At 47.5% G+C, this 10,000-nt stretch overlaps 1 protein-coding gene across 2 annotated transcripts in view; it reads left to right on the forward strand.

Annotated features, from left to right (window-relative positions):
* rbms3 (RNA binding motif, single stranded interacting protein) overlaps positions 1–10,000 on the forward strand; it is a gene marked incomplete at its 3' end in the record, with an annotated part of 122,804 nt that overhangs the window by 20,190 nt on the left and 92,614 nt on the right. The gene's annotated exons all lie outside the window — the stretch shown is intronic.

Genomic DNA, 10,000 nt, shown 5'->3' on the forward strand with positions numbered 1-10,000 from the left:
TCCATCACCAGCAGCCCTCCCTAGTCCCCCGTCCTCCTCCTCCTCCATCCGTTCCTTTATTTAACAACTCCCTTCCTTTCCCTGCCCCTTCCTTCCCCTCTCTCTCTCTCTCTCTCTCTCGCTCTCTCTCTCTCTCTCTCTCTCTCTCGCTCTCCCAGTCTCTCTCTCTCACTCTCTCTCTCTGGTACTCTGTCTCTCTCGCTCTCGCTCTCTCTCTTTCGCTCTCTCTCACTCTCCCTCCCTCTCTCTCTCCCTCTCTCTCTCTCTCTCTCTCTCTCTCTCTCTCTCTGGTACTCTCTCTCTCTGGGTTCTTTTGTTCTGTCGCTTGCCGTCTGTTTAGTTTCACAGTCTACAGTCTCTTTCTGGCTCCTTCTGCCCTTACTTAACCCCCCCCCCCCCACCCTAACACACTCTTTCTCACACATACACACACACACACACACACACACACACACACACACACACACACACACACACTCAAACACTACTTTAATACCACTACAGTGTAATTATTTGATGAAGCAGCGACGCTGCGTTGCACAGTGGACAAGGGGGAATATTTACTGTGTCAATGTGGTCCTAATCTTGGTAATCTTCCCTTATCTGCTGCTTGGCTGTGAACTTCTCGTGCTCAGTGTGTGTGCGCTGTGGTGCCTTCGTTTTTTTTTTTTCCTCACTGGAAATGTTGCCATATTATTTGTGCCCCCGGGTCACAGCTTGGCCTGATTGTTAGTATACATGACTGCATTTTCTTTCTCCCCTCTTACTCTGTCTCTCTCTCTCTCTCTATCTCAAATACGCACACTATGTCTCTCACACTTTCTCTTTGTCGCTTCTCTCTAAGTATCTTTCTCTTTCTTTCTTTCTCTCTCTCTCTCTCTCTCTCTCTCTCTCTCTCTCTCTCTCATGCGCTCGCTCACTCTTTGTACCTTCTCCCTCCCTTCATCTCTTTTGCTATCCTTCCCCATCTTTCTTTCTCTCTCTCTGTATGTGACTACCTCTCTCTCTCTCTCTCTCTCTCTCTCTCTCTCTCTCTGTATGTGACTACCTCTCTCTGTATGTGACTACCTCTCTCTGTATGTGACTACCCCCCTCTCTCTCTCTCTCTCTCTCTCTCTCTCTCTCTCTCTCTCTCTCTCTCTCTCTGTATGTGACTACCTCTCTCTCTGTATGTGACTACCTCTCTCTCTCTCTCTCTGTATGTGACAACCTCTCTCTCTCTCTCTCTCTCTCTCTCTCTCCTCTCTCTCTCTCTCTCTCTCTCTCTCTCCCTCCCTCCCTCCCTCCCTCTCCCTCTCTTGCCTCCACCGGTGTGTGTGCGTGCCTCTATTCAATAACAGAAACATGTTAGCAGGTAATGGATACTTTTAACCTTCTCCAGGTAATTTGATCAGGTTGTTAAATCAATCTGAGCCGTGCGGCGTCTGAGTTATGATCGGTAAATACATCGGGCCGGAACGGCTGCTGAGCACCAGCCGTGGCGCCTTCTCTTATTTATTCTTATGCGTATGGCGTGCCCCGTGTGATTTGATGAATGGCTCGATACTGGAATTAATGAATTATAAATGTGCAGCGCCATGTATCATGTCACACAGGGGACCCGCAGAGGTAAAAAACGAAAAGGTGTGAAAGTGGTGTGGATCTGTGTACGTACGCCTGTGTTTGTGTGAGTGAGTGTGTGTGTGTGTGTGTGTGTGTGTGTGTGTTTTAAGACGGCTTGTGAATGGAGACCTCAGAAGAAGAATTAAGCTGTGTCTCCTCACCTTAAGCAACACTTGACGCTCTGGTGTAGTGATGCTTCATTTCGTCAGTTTCACTTCCTCATCCTACGTTTACAGTGGAAGACGATTTGGGGCGAAATTCTCCCAGATTTTCATTCGATTCTCTACAGAAATGTATGTGCGTTTTTTCCACGGCACGTTGCGTATTACTTTGTACCCTCCGTGGCTGTGAAACCAGCACAGTTCCAGTGCAGACTGGGCCTAGAGGAGCCAGTGTTTTTAATTCCGTGAGAACAGGGGCAGAGGAGCACAGAGTCGATACAGCAGCAGCCAACTGAGGACATATCTCAGAGTGTTCAGGACAACATCGGAACATCGGAAGTTTGAACTCGCCCATTCCGACTTCCAACCCTAATTGCGTTCACGCTGTAAATTAACTCGGGGGCAGCAGAAAGTTCAGAAGGAAGTTCAGCACATTGTGTTTGGTTCAGTGCTGAAAAAGATTTGTAGCTGGCGTTTATTTATGCTTATTTTTGAAACACATGAAGAAAAGGTTAGACAGACACTGGCTAGCTAATTTTATTGCTAAGATAGCTTTTCAATTTAACTTATTGCTATAATCATAGTGAAATATTAACGATACAAATACATAGCACACATGGAAGTGTTTGTTTAAACATTATTATACATTTAACTTCATTCCTATTAGCGATGAAGGCCGCCATGTTTGACGATGTTACTTCATCAAGTCGGACAAGTCTGAGCTCTGAAATGAGCGCCCGCGTTTCCAACCTGTAAATCTGAATTGAATAACCATTCGTTCCCCTTTTATCGAGTTTGGAGTTGTCTTCAACACAGCACACTACTACATAACTACTGTGTGAGGATTTGAAACGGATGGAACGGAAAGTACTGGAAAATACACTGGGAGAGTGGTATAGCATAAATGCCACGCGTTAAACAAATGGGAATGTACAAACTAACTACTCACGCCACTCAGCGTCACTGGGTCCAGACCACAGCGTCCAGTGTCTAGACTACAGTGGTCTGTTGTTGTTGTTGTCCTGCTACCCGTTGCTCTACCCTGGTTACATGGTGTACCTGAACAGATACCTCCAACTACCTCTCATGTTGTCTCCCCGGCTCAGTTAAAAGGGGCTTAGGTTTCACTCAACACGATCTTTACATGTGATCCATTGCTCTCTCTCCATTGCTCTCTCTCTCTCTCTCTCTCTCTCTCTCTCTCTCTCTCTCTCTCTCTCTCTCTCTCTCTCCCCCCCCCACCCTCTCTCTCTCTCTCTTCTCTTCTCTCTCACTCTCTCTCTCTTGTCCCTATCCTCTCTCTCTCTGCAATCTCATTTTACCTTTCCCTCTTTTTCACAACATCTCTCTATCTATGGCTCCCACCCTGTCTCCCCTCAGTGTCTGCCATCTCATTTTGCCTCTCTCTCTCTCTCTGTCTCTCTCTCTCTCTCTCCCTGTCTCCCCCTATCTTTCTCTATCTCTCTCACTCCCCCCCTCCTCTCTTTCTATTGTCTCTGCACTCCCCTTGCTCTCTGTGTGCTGTCTCTGTTCTTGGTCTTGACGTAGGGAGGGAGGGAGGGAGGGAGGGAAGGAGGGAGGGAAGGAGGGAGGGAGGGATGGAGGGAAGGAAGGAAGGGCTGGGAACATCAGAGTGAGGGAGAGGAGGAGAGAAATAATCAGCGCTGTGTGAAAGACAAGGCGCGGGTGACATGGGCAGTGATGACTGTTGAGCAGTCCCGATCCATCAGCAACAGTGTGTGTATGTGTGTGTGTCTGTGTGTGAGTGTGTGCGCGTGTGTGCGTGTGTGCGTGTGTGTGTGTGTGTGTGTGTGTGTGTGTCTGTGGCTGTGGCTGTGTGTGACTCCCTTCTAGTATGTTCTACACATCTATTCTACAAAGTATTTTCTATACATGGACTTGCGTAGTCGTAGTCTTGTGGTTTAGGGTCTTTGATTCCCAACCATAAAGGTTGTGGGTTCAAACCCCCGATGTGTGCAGTCTACTCGTTAGTGTCGTTGAGCAAGCGGCCTAACCCATAGATATATCCCATATAAAAACATCCAATATTAAAAAAAAGATGGAGAAAGTTGGCCGGTTGGATAAAAGTGCCAGCTGAATACTTTGAGAATGTCGAGAATATCGAGAATGTTGAGAATATCGTTGATAATCCTGCGTTATGCATGTTAATTGCAGTTAAGTCATGGCGTCTCGTTCCAAAAACGGGTGTGAAGACACTGTATGCTTGTTTCAGAGCAGCCTGGCAATGCGGCTCTTTAACACGTATCTATAGATGTGTGTTTCAGCCTCGCCGCGATAGCTCATCTGACACTGTGGTTTGATAAATTGCTCCGGGGACCGCGAACCTATTACCTGTGTGACAGACTAACTGCTACAGTCGCACTCGCAACGCATTCACTTCCATCCAGTGACAGTGTGTTTCTGCGCCGCGTGGGGGACCTTGTTAAGTCTCTAACCTTTGCCTCAAGATGCATTGACATCATTAGCCAAAAATGTGAGCACCATGTAGACATGGTGGCTAATGGACTGAGCTTATCCAGAGAGTCCACTTCTGAACCAGTCAGGGATTGACATCAGAATGTGATGCAGGTGTACGTACAAATGTACAAAACATTCATCACTAATTATGTACAGTTATTATATTTGTCTAAGCATCCCCCTCATTATAAATGCCTATGCTAATGTGTGTTAATATATGGACCCATCTAAAGCATGGATGTGTCAAAACTATAATAATTCTGAGAGTTTTTGGATCAAGCATGCAACCCCCTCATGTAAACAGGGCCTAGGCTCCCTCTCAGCCCATAAACATGTCCCACACAACAGACGAGACCCCGTCTTCAAAGTACTTAATACGCTTTTGGGGGAAAAAAAAAAGTCTAAATGTGTGCCAAAATCTTGAAGACTGTGATCTATCAAACTTTGAATTGTCTCTTTGCCTTGGCGCGTGCATCCGTGAGAAATTACTTTCTGCTCCGTAGCTCCCATGCAAGAGTCTGCTGAAATTTCAACCAAGATTGATCTCTCAGACTTTGCCTTGCCGTTTTTGTTTCTCGACTACTTTGATCTGGCGAGAAGGGGAGGGTCCGACGAATAACAAGGAATCGTCAAAAAGTCAAAAAAGTATTTTCACACACGCACACACATATAATTTGCGTACGTATTCTGCCACGTTTGCTACCGGCAGAAGCCGGTGCGCTGGCTCTCTGGGTGGAATTGTAATTTGAAATGATTAGAAACAGAGGGAACCCCTGGCCTCGTCACCCTCAACCCGCCATATAGTGCGCCGGGCTCCTTGCTATTCTGTCTGCGGGCCTTTTCTGTAGCCTCCATTCTTCAGCGGCGTGCTGTATAAGCATTCTGTCTTCCTCTAATGCCATCTCATTCTGATGGTAATGTGTTCGTCTGAAAGGGCCGGTGCCAAGATGAAAAAAAAAAACCTTGTTCTGTTTCATTTCAGGGGAGGTGGTTGGGGGGGGGGGGTGTGGCGGGCCGGGGGGGGGGGGAGAAAGAAAAGAAAGAAAGAAAGAATGAAAATCATAAAGAAAAGAAACGTGAAAAGTCATTCCCAGGATTAAAAACTGGCTTGGCGGAGGATTTGCCCGGGCTCCCTGGACGTGTCTGGTGGGGGGGGGGGGGGGGGGGGGGGGGGGCGTCGCACGGCCCCCACTGTTCATATGCTAATGAGGCAGAGAATGATTGTTTCCTCATATTTTAATCTCCTGGGTGGCACACGGTGGGGGTGGCAGCGGAGGAGAGGAGAGACCAGAGGAGAGCACCAGGGGTGTGGGAGGAGAGGGAGGAGGAGGTGGGTGGAGGAGGAGGAGGAGGAGGAGGAGGTGGGAGGACGGGGCACTGAGCACTGAGCACTGAAGCACTGACTGAGGGGGGACAGAGGAGGAGATGGGAGAAGGTACGACGAAACAGGGGATAAACCGTGAAGTTCACGTGTGGGAGTGGGTCAGTGCTTGTCATTGCAGGGACGGGAATGTCATATGATAATTACACAGGAGAGCAAGGTAATGGAATAAAAAGCTATTGTTCTAAAGGGGGCAAAGGATGCTTGTTAATCAGATGGAAGGTAGAAGTGCCACTCGACGTTGAAGAAGGATGTATTCTAAGACGATGACTAACGCCATGCCTCCTCAGAAGGAGGGCACTCGTGTGGAAACCCAGACCCCTCTCTGTAGCTGTAGCTAGCTTAATGGCTGGAGCATACCGCCCCAAAGGACATGGCTTTTGTTTGTGTTTTGTTGGCTGCCACTGCCCCAGAGAGTCCATCGGTTAGTGTGTTCATGGGCCTGAGTTCATGTTTATGAGTTCGTCATAAAGTGAAATTGAAAGTATAAAGTCAAAGTGAAAGTAGTGGAAAATCACTTGCACTGCCGGTGAACACAGGGCCGCCGTGTGCCACGTCTGGGCTGACCGAGGGAGAGACTTTATTGAATAAACGTATGTGTCATTTGCATAAATATCCATAATAAAAGAGCTTCGTGCAAAGCTTCTCTTCAATATTCATGTTTTAGTCTTCCTGCTTTAACTTTCATGGTAGAGGTCAGGCAATTAAGATGAAAGAAGAAAAAAAAAAAAGGGAAATATTTTTTTATATTTTATTAATAATTCTTCATTCTAGAAGGCAGAAAGAAAACAACAAATGCTATTTTTTCTTTGAAAAGAACAATGGATGATGTTGGGGGATGATCATCAGGGTGGGTTTTCTGTAGAGGGACTGCGATGTCAAGGGTCTCCGTCGAGTTAGCTCCTAATTACATTTTATATCTCTGCAACAAGAAGACAAAGACTATGCATGGAATACCATGTTATACCCATATCTGAAACAACAACCAGAAAAAAGCTTTTAAAGACAGTTTTACATTTCACACGTTATTAATTATATTTAAGGCACTGCTTGGTACTGTTTGTGTCGGGCTCACTGTTTTATTCCTAATGACGTATGCAGACGATCTCACAAACACATATACAAACAACCAAATACCAGTCATTAGCTTTTTGGAGACAACCTAAACAACGTCCTTACATAAACGTTTGAATTTTTCCGCTCGCGCATCACAGCCAACTTTCTTATTTGGGGTCTGTTTTTAGTTCCTCGCTACAAAAAAAGTAAACTCGAAGAAACATTGGTGAGGGATTGTCACTGAGGGTTAGAGAGTGAGAGGTCCTCTTCCATCATGTGCTTATCTCCGGGCCGGGCCTCCTGGCGCCAGACTGGAGCTAAGCGTCTGTCCTCTCTGTCCCCGGGTGTTTGGCGCAACTTGTTTATGACAGGCCCAGAGTGCTGTTGATGCCACTTGTATTTAGGGAAAGAGGAAGTCTGAAAATACATGGAGTATGGCGGCGGAGGTGGGGGGGGGGGTAAGTGACCCTACGGGCGGCCTGCGAGGGACCTCCACGGTGGTAAACATAGGGAGTTCTGGTCGGGAGAAGGAGGCCAAAATGAGGACGACTTCTGAGGAATAACGCGAAAGGGCAAATATTTAATCTGTTTACAGGAATGAGTTGTATTCCAGGTGTTTTTTTTTGACAGCTTGTTATTTTTCCTGTGTTTATTCATTATTCATTATTCAGCTATTATTTCTGGATGAAAAAGGCAGACCTTATAAAGGCTCAGAGTGTTTATCCCGCCGCTCAGCAACAGTTGCGGGCCACCGTTTGTGCTGAACACGGTGAATAACACAACCTGAAGCAGCTTTTACTGGCTCTAACAGCTGCTTTTGTGCCAGAAAAAAAAAAGAAAGTAACAAACTCATGACACTAACGGTACATTTTCCCACAACTACCCAGTTTTTTTCTTGCAACGTTAGCATTCGGTGCCCACATATAGGCCTACCCCCTATACCTATACTCGCTGTTGGAAGAAGAAGAGTCCCTCATTATTCATCGACCCACATTCACTTGCATTCAACCCTTAAAACACGCCAGCGAGTGAACCTCTTCGACTCCTAATCCTCAACATGTAGTTATTTCTTTGGCATGTGAACAGCAGCACTCGCAACACTGGGGGCCGACCGCAGTCATTAACCAGTTGAACGTGCGAGCATGGATGGCAGTGTGTGTGTGTGTGTGCGTGAGGGGGTGGTGATGTATAGAGAGCTCTGTGCCCACTCCTCTGTGCTCACAGGCTCGTCCTGAAACACGCCCGCCGTTTCCACGTTCAAAGGGAGAGGGAGAGGATCTTCGCTCTCCCCAAAAATAGCCCCGCATTCTTTCCTGCACTGTATCAGGAAGTGTCAGTATCGCCCAAAACAGACCCCCCCCACCCCCCTCTGTTCTCTCTCTCTCTCTCTCTCTCTCTCTCTCTCTCTCTCTCTCTCTCTCTCTCTCTATCTGTCCTCTTACTCCTTCTTCTAGTTGTCCATTCTTTAGATTAACAAATCAGGAATGAATCAAGTCAGTCTCTCTGAACATTTCTCAAACATTTTCTAATTCCTTCTCTCTCTCGCTCTCTTTTTCTCTGCCACCAATCGCGTTTCCGTCCAAATGCATCGCAAATTTTGACACAAAAAATCAACAAAATAAAATGTGAATCAGTGATCAGTAGGCGGCGCTAATGCTCCAATAAGGTGCCATTATACCACTGCAGAAGAAGAGGGTTCAACGAGACGTAATTAAGAAGGGAAACGAAGGGAGATTACACTGGACAATGAAAACAAAGAGTTAGGAACCACCGATTATAACAACATTGTGCTCCTGGAAGAGTTCTAGCACAGCCCTGTGTGCACGCGAGCAGAAGGTTGACTGACTTTTAGGTCACGGCGTTTCTGTATGTCATACTTTATTCAGAGTTATGTGCTGAATCTGTTTCCATTGCATTGGTGCGTACCTTGGGCCTCAGCCTCCTTCCTCAGCCTCCTTCCTCAGCCTCCTTCCTCAGCCTCCTTCCTCAGCCTTCTTCCTCAGCCTCCTTCCTCAGCCTCCTTCCTCAGCCTCCTGCCTCAGCCTCCTTCCTCAGCCTCCTTCCTCAGCCTCCTTCCTCAGCCTCCTTCCTCAGCCTCCTGCCTCAGCCTCCTGAGGTTAACGCCAGGTTCAAAGTGACGTTAGTGAACACAGCCAACGTGTCGTCAAAGGGAATTCTGGATGAACAACTGTTTGCTTGCTCGCTTAAGTGTGAGTCTGTGTGCCTGTGTGTGTGTGTGTGTGTGTGTGTGTGTGTGTGTGTGTGTGTGTGTGTGTGTGTGTGTGTGTATGCTCTTTAAGTACCACGATTGCTGTTCGGATGTCAAGAAGCTTAAAAAGCTAGCTGAAGCCTAACACACACACACACACACACACACACACACACACACACACACACACACACACACACACAGAAAGAGGAAATGAGCCTTATTAAATATATGGAGCAGAGCTTTAGCTCTGGACCAATGGGCTCATTGTTGGCCGTTAATCTCTTCCTCCCCCTGTGTTTGTGTGTCTCTCTCTCTCTCTCTCTCTCCCCCTCTCTCTCTCCCGCTCTCTCTCTCTTCCCTCTCTCTTTCCTTCCACTCCATCATTCTTTCCATTTTTTTTTGAGTTTTTTTTTTTGCTGAGTCTCTCTTTTTGAAGTTCTCTGTGTTTCTTGGCTTTGTCCTTGTGTATATATCCTCCGGTCGTCCACACACTCTCCCCGAGCCATTAGCGAAGGGGTGTGTGGAGCCGTATGGCTCAATAAAGGCATGCAGCGCGACTGGTAATGGCACAGAATGGAGGGGGGGGAAGATAGGTCAGAGGGCTCTCATCCCAACAGTGGGAAAGAGAGAGAGAACAAGGGAGAGGGAGAGCGAGAGAGTGTGAGACAGAGTGTCAGTGAGGGGGGGGGTGAGGGGAAACGGATGTGGGTCTTTTTTTTTTCGAGGGCTGCCAACAGCGACATGCTAATTGTGTGGGAAGTTGATGGGAATCGTGGTGTGTGTGTGTGGGTGTGTGTGTGTTTATCTGTATTTGTGTGTGTCGGAGGGACAGTATTTGTGGTATGCATTTCCCCAACGAGACAGCGAGAGAGACTTGGTTTAAGACCACTGCGGTGTGTGTGTGTGTGTGTGTGTGTGTGTGTGTGTGTGTGTGTGTGTGTGTGTGTCGCCGGCGGCCGGTGGAAGCAGCCTCACCTGGCCCCAGACACACTGATTGGACTCTGGGGCTGGGGGAGGCTGCGCACCTGTTGCACATTGTGCATTCAAGGAGGAGGCGCCCGGCGGGTGAAACCAGCCATCACCGCAAACACTACAGGAGATCTCCTGCAT

Source organism: Micromesistius poutassou, assembly GCF_964030765.1.
Source record: "Micromesistius poutassou genome assembly, chromosome: 8".
Taxonomy (NCBI): Eukaryota; Metazoa; Chordata; class Actinopteri; order Gadiformes; family Gadidae; genus Micromesistius; species Micromesistius poutassou.